Here is a 19,360-nt window from a genome sequence, read left to right as displayed (position 1 = left end):
GCCCAGAAGAACACAGAGAGGATGAGGAGAGGCCAGTTTCTCAGGCCTCTCTCCTGGCTTCCTGATTGTTTACTAGAACTGGCTGATAAGGCCATGTTTTTGACGACACCGTGCATTTTGGTTGTGGAGCATAGCAGAGTCAAACAGGAACTGACCTGGAAGCGTGCTCCATCAGGGGTCTCCTGCAGCTGTTAACTCCAAGAGCTGTGGTACCAATCTGCCAGGGGCTAAGCATACTCAGAAATGTCCACCCCTCCTTTCGTTAAAAGATTTATTGATTTGTTATTATGTATACAGTGCTTTGCCTGCATGTACACCTGCAGGCCAGAAGAGGGAATCAGATCACATTATAGATGGTTGTGAGCCACCATGTAGCTGCTGGGAATTGAACTCAGGACCTCTGGAAGAGCAGACAGTGCTCTTAACCTCTGAGCCATCTCTCCAACCTCACTGTCTCTCTTTCTTGAACTATGACCTTAAAACAAATGTGCTCAGGAACATGCTTGCCCCTCCAGGAGTGTATGTAACTATACACACATATTTTTCTTGAAATAAAATGCCTACACTTCTTTTTGATTGTGGGAGAGTATTACCTCTTTGTTGCTGTTTGTTTTGCTTGTTTAAGACAGGGTCACACTATATATCTAAATCTGGCTTGGGACCTGATCCTCCTGTCTCTGTCTATGAGCACTGGGATTGCAGGTGTATGCTACCAAAGCCTGTGAGGGCATTGCTTTGGAAATCATTTCCTTGCTCTCTTTATGCACTGCAGCTAATAGATCTTTCTCTGTTCTTCTGTCTCTTGACTGTGCTATTTTTGGCTTTGTGTTCACAGAGATGCAAGTCTGTTATGTTCAGTTTCAAAACTTCTGCTCAAGAGGGGGGGGGGGTAAAAAAAAAAAAGGATGGATTCCGAGCACCTTACTTCACTTTTGACACTCTCCCTGGTGTCAGCAATGCAATCCACTGGAGATAGACTTGTCAGGCTGTCCATGGTGCCATTCTGGTGTGGTGGGGGTGGGGGTGGGGGGATCAGTTCTCCTTTTTTTGGTCCTCTGGCCTGTCTCCATTCTTACACTGTGCATTGTGATTAGCCAAAAAAAAAAAAAAAAAAAAAAAAAAAATTAAGTAAAATAATCATAGATTAGTGGTAAGTTTTTATAAAGGTGATAAATAGAGTGATGTGCTGGGAAATAATTGAGGTTCTGGTAGTGAGATGAGGGGGTTACTTCAGACAGGATAGCTAATAAAGGCTTCACCATCAAGGGGTCACATTTGGAATGAGACCTGACTATAAAGACCCAAAAAGTGTCTCTGAGGTGGGGGGGGGGAGGGAGGGCAAGCTGCTAGTGCAAATGCTCTGGGGGCAGAAAACAGCCAGGACCTCTAAGATACTAAACAAAGGCAGTTGGGACGGAAGAGCAATGAATGATGGGAAGAATGGAGAAGTGCAGGTTGGGAGGGAGAAGCCAGATTCTGCGGGCCACATAGGCTGTGGCAGCGGGTCCCTGTATGATTCTGATTGAGAAGTCACTGAAGGGTGTGTGTGTGTGTGTGTGTGTGTGTGTGTGTGTGTTTCAGGACAGAGTCTTGCTACATAACCCAGCCTGACCTTGGACTGAAGTCTCCTGCCTCAGCCTCCAAATATAGGATTATAGGCTCTACCAGCATGTCCAGATCATGGGCGGATTCTAAGTAAAGACACAACTTAATACAGTTTATTTTTTAAGTTTTTCAATTGTTTTGGTGCCGACTCTCACACATTGCCCTCCATCTCCGGCAACGAATTTACATTTTTTATTTTGAGACAGGGTCTCTCTAAGTAGCCTTGGCTGTCCTGGAATGCTCTCTGTCGACTAGGCTAGCCTTGAACTCACAGAGCTCCCCCTGACTCTGCCAATTTACATGTTGGATAGTTCTTTCTTGACTCTGTGTGGATGTTGGCACTTCCCTTCCTTCCTTTCTCTCTGCACCGCCTCCCCCCCATTTCTTCTTGTGTACACAAGCATGCATGCGTGCAGATGTGCATGCGTGTATGTGAATGTCCGTGTGGAAGCGGCTCCCTCAGCCGCTCTCAGCCTCATTCGCTGAGACAGGATCTCTCACTGACTCTACAACTTGCTGACTCAGCCACACTGGCTGCCAGCAAGGCCAAAGAGCCCCCTGTGGCTTACTCCCCAGTGCTGGAATTACAGGCACCTCACTGTATCTGAAAAAACAAAACAAAACAAAACAAAACAAAACCCCTGGGCACCGGCCATCTGACTCAAATCCTTATGCTTTTGTGACGAGCACTTGGCCAGGCAGCCCCTCTGTGTGGAAACTAAGATTGAGCCTGATGCTGTCTCTACTCTCCAGTTGGCAGCATGCCAGAGGGCTCCAGAGCCCTGGTGTGCACGGTTCTTTGAGATCCTTACCCACTGCTCCTCTCACTCTGGAGTGTTCTCTGTGCTCTGGGGGCGTGGGCAGCATCCCTCAATGCCCTGCTTTTAGGGACGGGCAGTTGCTGAGTACTTCCCTCCACCCAGTGTGAAATCTCTCAGGTCCCTCCATGTCTACACTTCTCTTTTGTCTTAACTGTTACGGAAGAGAACACGATGCATTTTAAGGATAAATCCTCAGAACTGTCTGCATCTTCCTTCCTGCGTCTGTCTCCTGGAGCCTGGCAAAGGTAAAGAGGTGTCTCTGCTCATCAGGAAGCGGGTCATGAGACCCCACTGCCTAGCCCAGCTCTGTGGAGAAACTGCATCCAACTCCTTAGCCCCATCGTTTGCAGCCCTCTTGGGAATGGCTTTGCCTTCAGGCTTTCAGCAGCTAAAATCTCAGTCTCTGACAGTAGTCCCTTGGCTTTTGCAAAACAGAAGGTGAAATGTGCCTGTCAAAGCAGGGTTAATTTGCATACACAGGCTTCCCCCCGCCCCCCCCTTTCCCGTTTCTCCTTCCTCCCTCCCTTTCTTTTTCTGTTGTTGCTTACTTCCCTTGCCTTCCCTCTAGTTGCATTTCACACACCCTGAGGGAAAGTGTCAAGAGAGTCTGGTCAGCTCTGTAATCATTACACCCAGCGGAGGAAGTCTCTGTCCTGGAGACATGTTTTGCCACAGTCCAATAACATGAGCTTTGAAGGTGAGATGTCCCAGCCAGGCAGTTGGTGCGAGGTGCTGATGTGGAGGCGGGCTGCTGCTGTCTGGTACTGGGCAGAAAGACAACCTACTCAAAAGCAGGCTGATTAGACAGCAGGGCAGAAATCAGCTAGCCGCTGTCAGAGGCTCCCGCAGAAGTGCTGAGTGTGTGAAACTACCATTGCTTACAAATGAGCAACCCAGAGGCTCTGGCTTCAAAGGGCTCAGCCTCAAAGGGCAGCGGCGATCTGTGCGCCTATGATCATGCCACACAAAAAGGGTGCATTCCCTGACACTCCAGTCATAGATGACAGCAAATCAGGAGGCCCGGCTCTGCCTAGAGCCCAGAGGACTGGCCATGCATAGTAGCCCAAAGACAGAGGGCTTGGGCAGTGAAAAGAAGAGAAAGGACTCAGAGGGCACCGAATGAGGACAAAGACCAGTGCTTGACACAGCACAGGCATACAATTAATATTTGTTGCATGGGGGCTGGAGAGATGGCTCAGTGGTTCAGAGCACTGCCTGCTCTTCCAAAGGACCGGGGTTCGATTCCCAGCACCCACATGGCAGCTCACAACTGTCTGTAACTCCAAGATCTGACACCCCTACACCGAGGCACATACATTTAAAAAAAACTAAATTATAATAAATAAATAAATAAATATGTCGCATTAAGTATACAAGGATAAACAGATGGTTAGCACGCAGCATTCTAGGTACTGATGGTCTGTGAACGAGCAGCAGGGTTAGACTCCTATATCTATGAAGTGGCTAGTCTAGAGGCAGGGGACCTAGGTGGTCAAGAGAGCATGCAGACGTCTGAGGGGCTTCCCTGAGGGAGAGAGGCTGCAAGAAGGAAAGGGTGTAGAAGTGCAGGGCAGACGGGTCTGGGTTTCTCCATGGGGCAGCCCAGGAAGGCCTCACATAACAGGGCAAGCAAACAGAAGCAAAATAAAAAGCCAGGCATGGTGATGTGCACTAATAAGCCTCTGAGGGGCAGAGACAGGTGGATCCCTGGAGCTCACTGAGAAGACAAGCTCACTGGCTGGCCAGCCTAGCCCACTCAGTGAGGAGGAAGGAAGTAGAAAAGGAAAGGAGAAAGAGGGAGGAAGAGAAGGAAGAAGCCGGAGGGAGACCCTGTTTCCAAAACAACAACAACAACAACAAAGGGTGAAGAGCAACACCTGAGATATCATGTAGCCTCCATATGTGCACATCTGTACATCTATATCTCCATGCATGGTCTCCATGTGCATCTACACGCGTGTACACAGACACACACACACATACACCACATCACATACACAAAGGAAAAGCCAACCTTATGTGACAGAGAAGCCACTCACAATAAATCTAGCGCTAAGTGACACCAAGCTGTGGGCTGGGCTCCGGACAGTGAGTTGGTTCTCCTGAAATTGAACGACATAAGTGAGAGGGCCCAGGTGAGAGCACGATATTCCTCCCCCACCCCTTGAACTCACAGAGATCCACCTGCCTCTGCCTCTTAAGTGCTAGGATTTAAGGCAGGCATTACCACCACCTGGCTTCTTTTAACACGACTAATTTGTTTATCGTGTTGTGTCTTTTTGTCTTGATCCTAGTTAATGCTCCTGTTTTTTGTTTGTTTTTAATTGAATGAAGATTTCTATTGAGGAAAGTGGCTCATCTTGAGAGACAGAGATAGAGATAGACACACTGAGACAGAGCCTGGTCTTCCCTTTGTTGAAACGAAGCAGCCACAATTACTAGGAAGATGTATTCAGAGTTTCTCAGACGGCAGGCTTAGTTAGCCTGGGCAGGGCTGCACAGGTTGCTAAGCCCTCTTCTGAGTGGCCACCTTAGAGGTGGCAGTCTGCAGTGTTGATTGACATTTGTGACAAGGTGGTTCTAGCCAGGGCTAGGCCTTCTGCCCCATGGGCCTGCCAGCTGGCCTTGGAGTCCCACATGTAGCTTCTCTATCATACACACACACACACACACACACACACGCACACGCACACGCACACGCACACATGCACATACACATGCACACACGCACACACTCACACACATGCACACACGTGCACACACATGCACTCACATGTGTGCACACACGCACACGCGTGCATACACGCACATGCGTGCATACACACAGACCCACCCACAGACACACACAGAGCTCTGTGGCCCAGCTGTCTGTTCCATACATGGGGACTTTTGCCTAACGCTTGGACCGTGTTTTATTCATGCTGGAGGCCAGTCAGAAGTGCCAGGGAATGAGTGACCTAGTGGCCCTCAGTATGTTGAGCAGAACCCCTGGATAAATGCCCTCAGCTTCCTTGACCTTCAGTTAGAACAGATGCTTTCTGGAGTTTTCTAGGAGACCCAGTTTAGTTGCCCATAACAGACATCTGTTTACCAACTTCATTTTCCCTGCCTTACTCACTTCCTTCAAGGTATTTTGGGGCTACCTACCAAATAGATGCCTCATCTGAAATTCTTTTTCTCGGGGACTTTTTCTTCAACAACCCAAACTAAGACAGAGTTGGCTCTAGGGGTTGGTGTAGGTGTGAAGATGGAGACTTGTTTTGTTTTGTTTGTTTTTTCGGGACAGGGTTTCTCTGTGTAGCCTTAGCTGTCTTAGACTCGCTTTGTAGACCAGGCTGGCCTCGAACTCACAGCGATCTGCCTACCTCTGCCTCTCAAATGCTGGGATTAAGGTGTGTGCCACCACGCCTGGCTGAAGATGGAGACTTTTGTTGAGTCACGTGTCAGTGAGGCACTAAGCCAAGAGAGTCCAGTTTTGGAGGTCCACAGAGCCAAGGAGCAGAAGTACAAGGCCCTCAGGAAAGCCCTTTCTCTGTGCATCCATCAGCTGCTCCTTCTACTAACTCTGCACAGGCCACTGACAACCTGCCTATTTGGTAGACCCGTGAAGTAGCCAGATTTAGGAAACAGAAATTCCAAGTTGCACAGTTAAATTCAGGACACTCTTACACTAAAAATAGCTTTGGATCTGAATTCTGTATTGGTTTCTAACTTTATCTGGCAGGCCTATGGCCAGTAAGTCGAATATTCATACTCTTTTCTAGATAGGAAACAGAGCAATGAAGATGTCTATCCAGCTTCACACAGCTGCTCAGTAAAGAGGGCTGGACCGGAAAGCCTCAATCTAGAACCTCCTCCGGAAAGCCTCAGTCTAGAACCTTCTCTTCTGCAAAGCCTTGATGAGCTCTTTGCCATTCAACAGTGAGGTGGCCTCATAGGAGTCACACTGATGTGATAGAAAGAGAGGGTGAACATGGAGCAGACAGAGAGAAGCGCGGGTGTTCTTGGCCACAGTGTCGTCGGCCATTGAAAGCATCTCTTGGGCTGGAGAGATGGCTCAGAGGTTAAGAGCACTGACTGCTCTTCCAGAGGTCCTGAGTTCAAGTCCCAGCAACCACATGGTGGCTCACAACCATCTATAATGTGATCGGATGTGCACTGTATATATAATAAACAAATCTTTTTTTAAAAAAAAAAGAAAAGAAAAAAAGAAAGCATCTCTTTCCAGGCAAAGGACTGGCCTGGTGCTTATGTCCTGAGATGAAGCATTTTGGTTGGTGTTTGATTCTTGCCTGGGAAATATCAAATGCAACTGTGATGCCTTTGCGAACTCTCTTGTGGAGGAGGAAAGGGGAAATTGGTGTGTAATGCGGGCACCAGAGCTTGTCCTGGCAAAGAACTTAAGTGTCGCTGTGGATCAGTTTCAGTTCTGGTGAAGGGGTCCAAGTCCCCTCTGATTTTGTCCTGTGTATCTTCAGCAGGAGGAGAGGGCTTGAGATAGGTCTCACTGTGTCTCCCAAGCTGGCCTTCAATTTATGTGGAAGTCAGGCTAAATTCTCCTGCCTCAGCCTCCTTAGTTCCGGGGTTTTGGATGTGGGCCACCACCCCAAGCACAAATCGACATTTATTATACTATGTTATGTGCAATAAGCCAGTTTGCATGGGTTTAGTAGAAACCCCATGGATACTTCTAACTTCCCTTGTCTCACCCAGCTGTGTGTGACATGTATCTTAGTCCATTTCTGTTGTTATAACAACTTATTTGAGACCAGGTAACTTATAAAGAGGAGAAGTTTATTTGAATTGTGCTTCTGGAGGTTGAGAATCTAAGAGCATGGTGCCAGCACGTGCTTGGCATCTGTCCAGGGCTTCCTTTCTATAGCATAAGCACATAGTGACACAGTGAGTATGCCGTCCTGGGTCCCTCTTCCTATAAAGTCACTAAGGCCCATTCCCCATCACCTTGGCTAATACTAATTACCTCCCAGAGACCCCGTATTCAAATGCCAGTAATATATGGCTTTGAGGATTAAATTTTCAGTCCATGAACTTTGGGAGAGACATATTTAAACCATAGCAGCATGAGAACACTTTTTTTAATTTTTAAAAAATGTATTCTCTCTCTCTCTCTCTGTTTTGCCTACATGTCTGTCCATATGTGAATGCCTAGTACCCGTGAAAACCTAACGAAGGGAGCAGATCCTCCTGAGGCTGGAGTTACAAGTAATTGTGAATCACCATGTTGGTGCTAGGAATCAAATGCGGTTCTCTGGAAGAGCAGAAAGTGCTCTTGACAGCTGAGCCACCTCTTAACCCATGAAAACACTTTAATCTGTAGTCAAATCTAGATGATTACTGGCAGTAGCCCTCATTATCTGTTGTACAAATTAGTCAGCACCTCATTTTCAAGGACAGCATGCAGATGGCTCAAAGACAGAATGTTCTACAGCACACGGGACTGGGGAAAGCTAGCTGCTGGTAGTTTTGCTTGGTGTGTAGAAAAAGTATTTGCTTGGATGTCTTGCACCTGTAGCCTTTGCTGTGATCCATGAACTCTTGAAGCTATCAGGCTGGTAATGGATGGTACCTGTAGGAAATGTGAGAATTTATAGATTGAAGTCATATTAATGTGCTGGAAGGAGAGGCTGAGCATTGAACAGAGATGCCTGAATGTCCTTGGCCACTGAGAGCATTTCTCTTCCCAGTCTTTGCTCTGCTTAGTGATGCTTTCACATCACCCAGAAAGACCATCTGTGTGCATATCTAAGGGACCCTTAAGTACCTTTTGCTTCTCAAGAAAGTTGATGATAAGGCCGGGCGTGGTGGCGCACGCCTTTAATCCCAGCACTTGGGAGGCAGAGGCTGGTGGATCGATGTGAGTTCGAGGCCAGCCTGGTCTACAAAGTGAATCCAGGACAGCCAAGGCAACACAGAGAGACCCTGTCTCGACAAACGGAAAAAAAAAAAAAAAGAAAGAAAGAAAAAAAAGAAAGCTGATGATGATCTTGTATTTGACACAAGTTATAGATATTTGCAAACATCCAAGAAGACGGGAGTCACTGGCCACATGGACACTAGAAGACATAAATCTGATAATGCATTATCAATTTGTGCCAAAAGAGCAAAGTTATTAGCTTTTGAGCATGCAAAGAGAACGGCTTAGCACCAGCAGCTACAGCAAAGGGTATTTATACATCTCTCTGTGAGCCAGGGCTCTTGATTCATTGGAAATGACTGTCCTTTAAAATTAATCCTAATCATTTGGCGAACAAATGAACTGAGTGAATAGACAATCGAAGAAGGTATTGTGAGGCCCATAAGTGTGAGAGAAGATGCTGAGTATCCCTCATTAGTAAAGAAGTGCCAATCAAAACTGAAGGGAGCAAACACATCATACACAAGGGGATGGCTGGCATCAAAGTTCAGAAGGAAAGATCCAACTCCTACAAGTTGCCTTCTGACCTTTATATACGTGTGCACACATGCACATGTAATTAAATATAATTAAAACCCAACACAATAGATGAAAATAAAAGAACTTGCTGGAAAAAAAAAAAAGCTCCGGAGAAGATGGTGAGGTGGAATAGCAATGTGAGTTTACTGAACTTAGGTCATTGCAAAGAATAATATACACAGTGCTTTTTTACAATGCTGTGGATGACACCCAAGGCCTTGAGCATGGTTGGCAAAGCACTGTACCACCCTGAGACATACCCCCACCCCCACCCAGTTATTATGTGTTGATTAAAAATAATAAGAACAAATTACAAATGGCTGAATGAGAAGCATTACAGTATGTATATATTTTACCAGAAACAAAAACTCTCTTGCTCATTTTTTAAACTTCTAAGCTTCCCTGCACATGTGTGATGAGAAGTGATAACTGCTAATGTGTGGCCCCACCAGACAAGATGCCAATTCAAGAGCAATGCCAGCTGCTGTGTCAAGCAAAGGATCAGTTAATTCTAAAGAGGGTTTGGGTTTGCTTTTTCTCAACCAATTCATGGATTCGAAATGAGGCTTTAGGATGCTCATCCTGCCAAATATGTGGCATCCAAAATGAATGTAAACATGACCACAGATTTAGTTAAAAATGCCTGGCATTCAAGACTAAATTGGCTTTGTGGTCTCAAATATCCATTTTGGTGGAAGGTGGTTTCGTAATAAGACAAATGATGGTTTTGCTAAATTTAACTATCAAGTAGCAATGACCCTGGGATTGGCTGGGATGAACTTCTAATTTCTGATTCATTCAGAACAGCTGTGATAATCTAACCAACTGAAATGAAAACTGCAGTTGTAAAATGAGACAAATATTTTTATATATACCCAGAGTAACTGTGACAAGGCTGAAATCATATTTAACAGCAACAACAAAATCTCTGGCACAGACCATGTTTGCTTGCTTTGCTAAGAGCCATTAATCAGTTTAGAAATTCTTGAGCTTTTGCAGAGATATAAAATTGAGCAGGTCTCAGGAGACCCTGAGGATACTCACACGTGGGAACAGATGCTCAAATCCTTTGTGCACCATGGCAGAGGGTCTGCATGTAACCTATGCGTGTCCTTCAGTGAGCTTTCCGTGGCCTCTAGATGGACTTCTAACCGTGAGTCCTGCATCCCAGGATAACTATGAGTGTAGCCCAACACGCAATCACAGACATACTTAAAACACCATGAGAATTTTCCGGACGTGGTGGTGCACACCTTTAATCTCAGTACTCAGTAGGCTGAGGCAGGTAGATATCTGGGAGTTTGGACCTAGCCTGGTCCACATAGTGAGATCCAGGCCACCCAAGGCTACATAGTGAGACCTTGTCTCAAAAAACTAACCAACAAACAAACCCCCCACTGATATATATGCCTTTGTGTGTGTGTGTGTGTGTGTGTGTGTGTGTGTGTGTGTGTGTGTGTGAGTGTATGTGTGTGTGAGAAAGAGAGAGAGAAGGGGCGCATAGTTCTCAAGCATGAAATTTGTAGGGGCAATACCATGTCATGATATCATGCAAATGCATATGCTTTCACAACCCAAGTAGCAATGACCCTGGGATTGGCTGTGATGAACTTGTAATTTCTGATTCATTCAGAACAGCTGTGATAATCTAACCAACTGAAATGAAAACTGCAGTTGTTAAATGAGACTTTTTTTTTGCTTGGCTTTCCTTTCCAGGATCTTCTTCTGGTCTTTGTCCAGCTTTAGCCTGGTGATGACCAACTTGCTGGGGTGAATGCCCAGGTGGACAGTTGTGCCATTAGCTTTTTCTCACTGCAATCGTTCAATGTAGATGACATATTTTTTTCCTGTACACCTGGACCGCTTTGCCAATCTGCTGGCCTTTGTAGTGTCCTCGGACAACCTGAATGTAATCGTCCTTTCGAATGGGTATGGACCGGAAGTTATACTTCTGTCTCAGCTCTTTGGAAAGAGGGGAAGACATGCTCTTCCTCTGAATGTGAGAAGGGGCATTGAAATGGCGTTTTCAGTTCTTGCTCCAGTCAGAAGTGACGAAGGGGTTGAACTTCATTTTGGCGGCTGCAATCCAGTGATGGCCGCAAAAGGAAAGAGAGACAAATATTTTTATATATACCCAGGCTACATAGTGAGACTTTGTCTCAAAAAATCAACCAACCAACCAACCCCCCCAATGATATATATGCTCGTGTGTGTGTGTGTGTGTGTGTGTGTGTGTGTGTGTATAAGAGAGAGAGAGAGAGCGAGAGAGAGCGAGAGAGAGCGAGAGAGAGAGAGAGGGGGGGGGAGGGAGAGAGAGAGCCCCTGGTAATGACTGCTCAATTATTCCCTTGATTGGAATCCAACCAATTTATTCTTTGGTTTCCCTCTCAAGTTATCAACCAGACTGGCCTCTGCTTAGTTTCCAGGGTCATACAGGGTGGATGCCATTGACTATTTGTTCTGTAACTGGACTACCTAGCACAATGTCCTCACATAGCTTGTCAGAATCTGTCCTCATTGGTTTGTGTGCGCCCTGTGTCTTCTGTGAGCAGTGTTTCTGTAAATGTGGTGTGCAGTGTCTGCTGGAGTCCATTCTTTTGGACATGTCCCCAGAAGTGAAATTTCTGAATCATATGTAATTCTATATTTAATTTTAGGGGCCTGCTAAACCATTTCACATTTTATATTTTCACTGGCAACGTGAACAGGTTCCAGTTTCTTCCCAGCTCTTCCTATACTAGTGATTTTGTTTTCTGATAATGACCATCCCCTGGGTGTAAAATGGCATCTCACTGCAGTTTTGATTTCTGTTTCCTTTTTCATGTACATGTTGGCTATTTGAGAATTTCCTTTGAAGAAATGCCTATTGAAATCCTTTGCCCATTTTTAGTTGTTGTTGGAATAATACCTCTTTTTATATAGGAGATAAATTGATCATAAAAAGTCTACATGGGGGAAAAAGCCAGGTGTGGTGATACACACCTTTAATCTCAGCACTCAGGAGGCAGAGACAGGCAGAGCTCTGTGAGTCAACTTACTGAGTTATAGACCAGTGAGGGCTGCCTAGTGAGTTCCTGTTTGCAGGGGGTGGGGGTGGGTGGGAGGTCGGGGGGGTGGAGGGGGGTGGTTGCTATGTGAGGACTTGGAAATTAGCTCAGTGGTAAAGCACTTGCCAGAATTATAAGCACGACATGCATGCACATATCACAACACATACATACATACACATACCACACACATACATAGACACACATATACATACATACATACATACATACATACATAAATACATACACACACCACACACACATACCTACATACCCACACACATACACACACACACATACACATACACATATACACACATGAACGCTGTATACTTTGGGCCTGGTGGTGTCTATCCCTAATTCTGTATGTCTACAGAGGCTGAGACATCACAAAGCCCTGTCTGGGCTACTGAGTGAGTTCAAAGTCATCCTGGTAAAATTAATGAGACACTGTCTCAAAATAAAAAGTTAAAAATGGGCTGGGAATATGACTCAGTAGTAGAGTGCCAATCTAGCAAACACAAGACCCTAGATCTGACTCCCCCACAACACAGACACACAAACACATAAACACACAGATACGCAGACACACGGACACACACACAGACACACACACACGCATACACAGGCAGACAGACAGACACACACACATGCACAGACATACAGACACACACACAAGCACATACACACAGACACACACAGACACAGACACACACACACACACACACACACACACACATACAGAGGGCCCTGTGACATCCAGGTGGAATATAAATCCAGGGTGTCCTAACTTCTCTGAAGGACTCTCTTGTCTGTTGTTTGTTCGGTCTATGCAGAGGAAGAGCCCCAGGTCCAGGAGGCTCATCACACAACAGGTTTGCCTTACTTTTTCCTGCCCAGTGATCACAGCCTACTTCTCAGCCTTTCCTTCCAAGTGGAAAAGTACTAGTCAGTGTGTGGAGACAGGGTTTTTAATGAGCTAATTAAGGCCAACTGATGTCATACAGGTGGACTGCCTTCATTTCTTAGATTCTTCTGGAAGCTCCTTATTTCTCCATTCTCCCTGTCCTCACATGGTTCATCCATCCCCTCTGTCTCAGTGCATTCTGGGTAGCCTGTTGTCTCATTGTACTTGTTGAGGACTCTAACCCAACAGGGCCGGTGTGGCCGTTAAAGGAGACAGCGGGAGTGCGTTGACCATGGGCCACAGGAGAACACATCGAGAAAGCACCATCTGTTAGCCAGAAAGAGCTTGCGCCGGAGCCACACCCTGACTGTGGCCCTCCCCAGCTTCCAGAATGGAGTTGGTGACTCCGTATCACCCAGCCTGTGATGCTCCACCGTGGAACATCCTGCTGGGGAGGACACCTGGATTCCAGAGAGAGCTCCCAGGGCAGATGGGTGGTCAGGTTCACCAGCGGGATCCTGCCTAGCCTGGGGCCATGTTAGACCTTTCTGGAATCTTATAGGCATCATCTGGCAACCGAGTAATCCTCTCCTGGCAGAATACAACTTCCTGCTGTTGAAAACAGAATTAACAAAGGCTACTGAGGTATCTCTCAGGGCTTCCTGGGTATCAGATGCTTTCATCAAAAAGTGATGATTTAAAAGCCCCAGGCGTGTGTATATTGGGTTTCCTCAAAGCTTGCATGGTTTTACCACAGCCAGTTCTCTTCTCACAAGCCTTAATTTGGATTGCTTTTCTCTTGGCCACTTCTTTTTTTTTTTTTTTTACTATTATTATTTATTTAATTCTGCCTTATGTGTATGAGTATTTTGTGTGTAGGCATGTATACCACATGAGTGCCTGGTGCCCATGAAGGCTACAAGAGGGTGTTAGAGTCCCCTGGAACTGTAGTTGCAAATAGTTGTTAGCCACCATGCAGGTGCTAGGAAGTGAACCCGGTCCTCTGCAAGAATAGTAAGCACTCTTAACTACTTAGCCATGTCTCCTGCTCAGAAGATTGGCTCTTATGCATGGGAGGCAGGGTGCAAAGGGTCGAGTTGCAGAGACCGAGGGAAAACCGGTACTAGGAATGAGTTTGGTACCACTAGGCTTGTCTTACACAGCACAGCCGCTGGTATCCAATGACTGAGGTTTTGACGCCATCAACTTCATCCTCCCTGCCCCTCCTCCTTTGTTGGTCTGCAGCCTCTGGCCTCCCCACCATCCCTCCTGTCCCCTGCCCCGCTTGCATATCTCTCGGCTAGATTCTGGGTAGCCTTGTGTCTCTTCTTGCTGAAGACTCAGCATAAGTCTTCACAGGGTTAAGTACAGGACCTTACTAGGAGGCCAGGGCTGGCTGAGACTCACTGGGTCCTACAGACTCCATAGCAGAGTTGGATGGGAGTCCTAGACGGAAGGTTCAGGAAGGAGTGAAGCCGCACTTGATGTTTAAGAATGAAGATGGTAAGCCTGGTGCTCACTCTACTCCGGCGTGTGCATCTGGAACTTCCTAATGCGTTGGTTTTTGCTGGGGCAGGTCCTGGATGCTGAATTTCTAGAAGCTTCCAAGAAGTGTAGCAGATGCTGGAGGTGCAGGTACTCTAAATATCAAGGCCTCATGGCATTGCATGTGCATGCACTTTAACTATCAAGGAGCCAACGACATTGTAGTTTTGGAGAAACATTTGTGCTGGGATTTTAGGGGCACCGAAGGCAGGAAGTGCTTCTCAGCATCATGACCTCTAGGACCATGACCCCTGGGCAGTGGGAAGCCCTGGCTCTCCTTCTGCCCCTGCATTTTATCAGGTATGGATTATGCATCACGGTGTGTTAGAATCGCTTGGAGGGTAGAACACAGCTGCCCAACACTAGACTTCCTGATTGAGAGGCTCTAGGACGGGGCTCAAGACTGTGTCTCTAGCACCTTTCCAGGTGATGTGAATGCTACATGGTGGAGGAGCGCTGTTTTTACAGGGTGTGACAGAAACCCCCGGTACCTCATGGGTCTGCAGGAGAGAATCACACAGACCTGAGTGTGACGCTGATTCGGTCTTTTATGCTCAGTGTGATCCTGGGCAAATCCTTCCCATTTTCTGAGACCCTATTTCCAGTCTTCAGAACCATGATGATCCACGCACTCTGTGGAGCTGCTGAGCAATGGCGGCAAAGATTGGAAGGTACGCAAGGCTCATCCCTACACTGATTATCGAGCCTGTACTAGAGGGTTGTTAGTGGTGCCTCACTAATTCAAAAAATTGTTTTTAGAGACTGGTGTGCAGCAGAGTCTAAGTACAGCATGAATGAAGTCCTGGGTTAGGTTCCCAGCATCACCGAACCCCTACCCCATGCTCATTTTAATTGCTTGATTTACCCTTTTCATAGAAGGGCATAAATAAATGGAATGAATTGATATCATTTGCTTGTTTGTTTGTTTGTATCTCACTTTGCTTAGGGGTACTGTTTAGGAAGGTCTCTAGATAGGTGTGGCTTCTCAGATCTCCATGGGCACACACTGCTTCTAGATCTTCAAATGCTGCCTTCTGTGTGCAGTCGGGCTGGACAAATGAGTATTTGCATTTCTAACTAGTTTGGGGACTACACTTTGAGTATCTAGAATTTTAGAATGGGGTTTGGCAGATGGCTCACCGGTTGAGAGCGCTGTCTGCTCTCGCAGAGGACCTTGGTTCAGTTCCCAGCATCCGTATGGCATCTTACAGTTCCAGGGGTAGCCAACCCTCTCCTCTGTCCTTCACTGACACCAGCAAAGCAGATTGTAGTACACATTCACCCATGTAGGTGACATTCGTACATATCAAAATTTCAGAAAATCTTTAAGAAACATAACCCCGTGGCCCTGCCCAATCCTAGCCTATGATTTCCTGAGTGGCTTTTCAGCAAACAGGAATCTGAACGAGTACACAGGTCATCATCACCTGGCCAACCCCACCCTGCCTCACAGGGTTCCTCGTCAGGGTCTGTGTGATGCTGTGCAGAATACTCCAATTGATTTAATTCTCCTAAAATAATCTGCTCATCTGTAAAATGGGAAAATATTATCTGCCCTTGTAATGAGTCACTGCGGATCTGGATGACCCATCACATCCAAAAGCACTTTGGAAATTACAAATTTGTAAATACAAAGGATTATCCTTAAAAAAAAAAAAAAAGGCTCACGGAAAAGCTTTCTGCTCCAACTTCGGAAAAACTGATTTCATTGACTTTGCAGAGGGATGAATGATGTGGCGACAAAAATGATAAAATATTTTGGTTTTGTTCCTGACTTAATCCAACAATGAATTGGAATCTTTTAATTTTGACCACCTCCAAGGACTGGCAGCTGGAAGTGAACACCCTTAACACGTTTAAACTGTTAACTATACATGACATCATCAATAGCTAGGTACACAGGGCTACTTGCAAGAGTAGGAAATCCGTGAAAAGGGGATTGCAAATGCAGGTTAGCCACTGGGGCCGAAGGACCAATTTCACAGCACAATCAACGTGGCTGTCCCCCGAGTTCCAGCACTGGTCAGGAAGCCCATTTACGCCATTCTGTAGCTATATCCAACCATAAAACACAAGAGTAAAAACGTGCCGGGAACACGGAAGCATCTAAAGCATTTCTAGGTCTGTTATTATCTGAAGTTCCCCAGCTGTTGTCTGGTAGACGTTTACATCCTTTCCATTTCACAGATGAGGAGGCTGAGGCTGAAAGGGATTGAGGACCAAGACTATAAAGTTATCAAGGACTGATGGAGTTTGAGTTGAATCTGCTGATTTCAAAACAGGTGTGCTTATACTCTTCTAGAAGACGCTCCTACGAGTAGTCCACCTCCCACCCCCACCCCCTGGACTGTGGGCTCTATAGCTCTTTTACACTAAAAAAAAAAAAAAAAAAAAAAAGGGAAAACAAAACAAACAAAAAACCTTCAGTTTTGTTTAAGTTATCTTTAATTTGAAAGGATTCTAGCAGTCCTTCTGTTGTTTTCAGCTGAAATCGGTTAAATCTCGCCCCCCCCCCCCGCCCCCTCCCCGCTGTTCTGGCTCATGAAGGTGTGTGTAGTAGAAGCCAGAGAGGTTCGTGTTAGGTCAGATGCGTACCTCAATCACTCTACCTTATATTTTTTTAAGTCCAAGTCTGTCAGTTAACCAGAGCTCCCACAGAGAATAACAGGACCTTGGCCCAGGCAGCCATCAGGATGTACTGAAGACTGCTTCTCCTTTTGTACCCACCTAGCCCTGGAATGGCTATTCTACTAGTAAGATGCAAGACCGGTTAGTTGAAGGACTCTGGTTAAGTGGCCTTCCCTTTTGGGGGGGGGGGGGAGAGAGAAGGCAGATTTATTCTCTCCTGTGCCTTCCCGTCCATTTCTCTCTCTCTCTCTCTCTCTCTCTCTCTCTCTCTCTCTCTCTCTCTCTCTCTCTCTCTCTCTCCTTTTCTCGGGGTGCGGGTAGCCAATACCCCAGGGGTCCAGACTTGGACTGACACGGAAGAGCAGAGATCAGACAAGACTCTGTTACATCCTGGAGAAGCAGAAACAGCCAGTGTGAAAGCCCCTCTCTGAACTTTTGCAAAGCTGTTGATGCTGTTTCCTGCCTCCTTTAGGTTGAGACTGGCTCCATCACCTGTATCCCAAAGCAGGGTAGCTGTCACTAGTGGTACTGCATTCAACTCAGGAGCTCTCTTTCTTTGCCTAATTAGACTTCAGAGGTGCAGTGCGGAGAGTCTGGGCTGGGGCAGAGGAAAGGCTAATGATCTGGCTGTTCAGGGTCCTGACATCAAGGCAATCCTATGGATCAAGTCTCAGCCTGTCTCTATTTCAGCACGGAAGCATTAAACACCCCCCAAACACTAGTAATTTGGGTTAAATGGAGGGGAGTGCCTGAAATACAGCTCCAGTCCTAGGAACACAATTTTATTCTATTGTCAAGTGCATTGTAACTGGACCAAGCTCGGCCAAGAGGTCCTGCTGGGATGTTCAGAGGAGATGCAATTAGCATATTGTTGCTATGCCAACACTAATAACTTCTTTGGGGACTTGTTTTCTTCATATAGGCATTGTGGCTGAGTCAATAGTGTGAAGGAGGTAAGTGGCAGTGGAAGGGAAGGTTAACCTATTTCAGGGAACGGAATGTTTTCAAGGGCTTGAGCAGTGGCCCTTGGCAGGACAGCAGAACGCTAATTATGCATTCATTAAAGAGGGCTCCACCACACCAACCTGGCACTGCCCAGTGCCCACAGGTTTTGAGTCCAAGGAATCCTGGGCACTGTTTCTTCCATGATATGTGCCCCGAAGGGTGGCAGTGCAGATGGATTGCTGGAGTCACGCATTCACTGTCAGGACCAAAGCTGCACACATCCGCTGTTTCCAAAATCACGTGAATGTGCCCTGCGCACGCTAGGGGGTTTCTCATTCTGGGGAGAATGACTGAATTTGGGCTTCTTCAGTAACCACTGGTTACCATAGGCTTTTAGGCTCCTGAAATTAAATGTGGCCTTTAGCCCCAGATCCTTCTCCACTTTTCTTCATTGACTTCATGGATTACCAGAAACCTCGGAGGCAGGAGCAAATCGAGCTGTTTTGTTTGCAGAGAAATGTGGCCTCAGTGTTTAGAAAGCCGCCGTATAATCTCCATGTGCATTTAGACACGGGTGGGGAGAAGACCCTTTGTAGGAAATGGCTGAGGTGGGGGGTCCCTCGGCTGTGCCAGGTGTTGGAAGTCTTTCCTTGAGTTATGTGGGGTCCAGGCTTCTCTCCTTTATTCACCACTCTCTTAGAGTTTTATTATTGTAAAGAGACACCATGACCGTGCCTTACAAAGGAAAATATTTACATAGGGAAACTCTTATAAAGGAAAACATTTCATTCGTGCTAGCTTATAGTTTCAGAGGTTTAGTTCCATTATCCTTATGGCAGGAAGCATGGCAGCATGCAGGCAGACACGGTGCTAGATGGCAGGAAGCATGGCAGCATGCAGGCAGACACGGTGCTAGATGGCAGGAAGCATGGCAGCATGCAGGCACACACGGTGCTGGATGGCAGGAAGCATGGCAGCATGCAGGCAGACACGGTGCTGGATGGCAGGAAGCATGGCAGCATGCAGGCACACACGGTGCTAGAAAAGGGGCCAAGAGCTTTACTTCCAGATGGAAGGCAGGACGAAGAGAGTGAGGCACTGGGTCTGGCTTGAGCACCTGACATCTCAAGGCCCGCCCCTTCCCAGTGACACACTTCCTCCAACAAGGCCACACCCACACTCCCGATGAACCAAGCCTTTGCACCCATGGGTCTATGGGGGCCATATCAATTTCCAACCACCACAATCACATACAACTTCGCTCTTTCTTCCTTTACCACATACAACTGGGATACCAGCTTCATGCCAAACATGGCGTAGCATGAATGTGACTATAAATGAGATGCAGAACCTGCTCCAGTATGTGTTGCATACAGGAGAACACAGAAGCAGAAGGTCACAGAAAGCA

This window comes from Acomys minous (assembly GCF_964271855.1).
Source record: "Acomys minous genome assembly, chromosome: 8".
Lineage (NCBI taxonomy): Eukaryota > Metazoa > Chordata > Mammalia > Rodentia > Muridae > Acomys > Acomys minous.
This window is presented reverse-complemented; position numbering follows the sequence as displayed.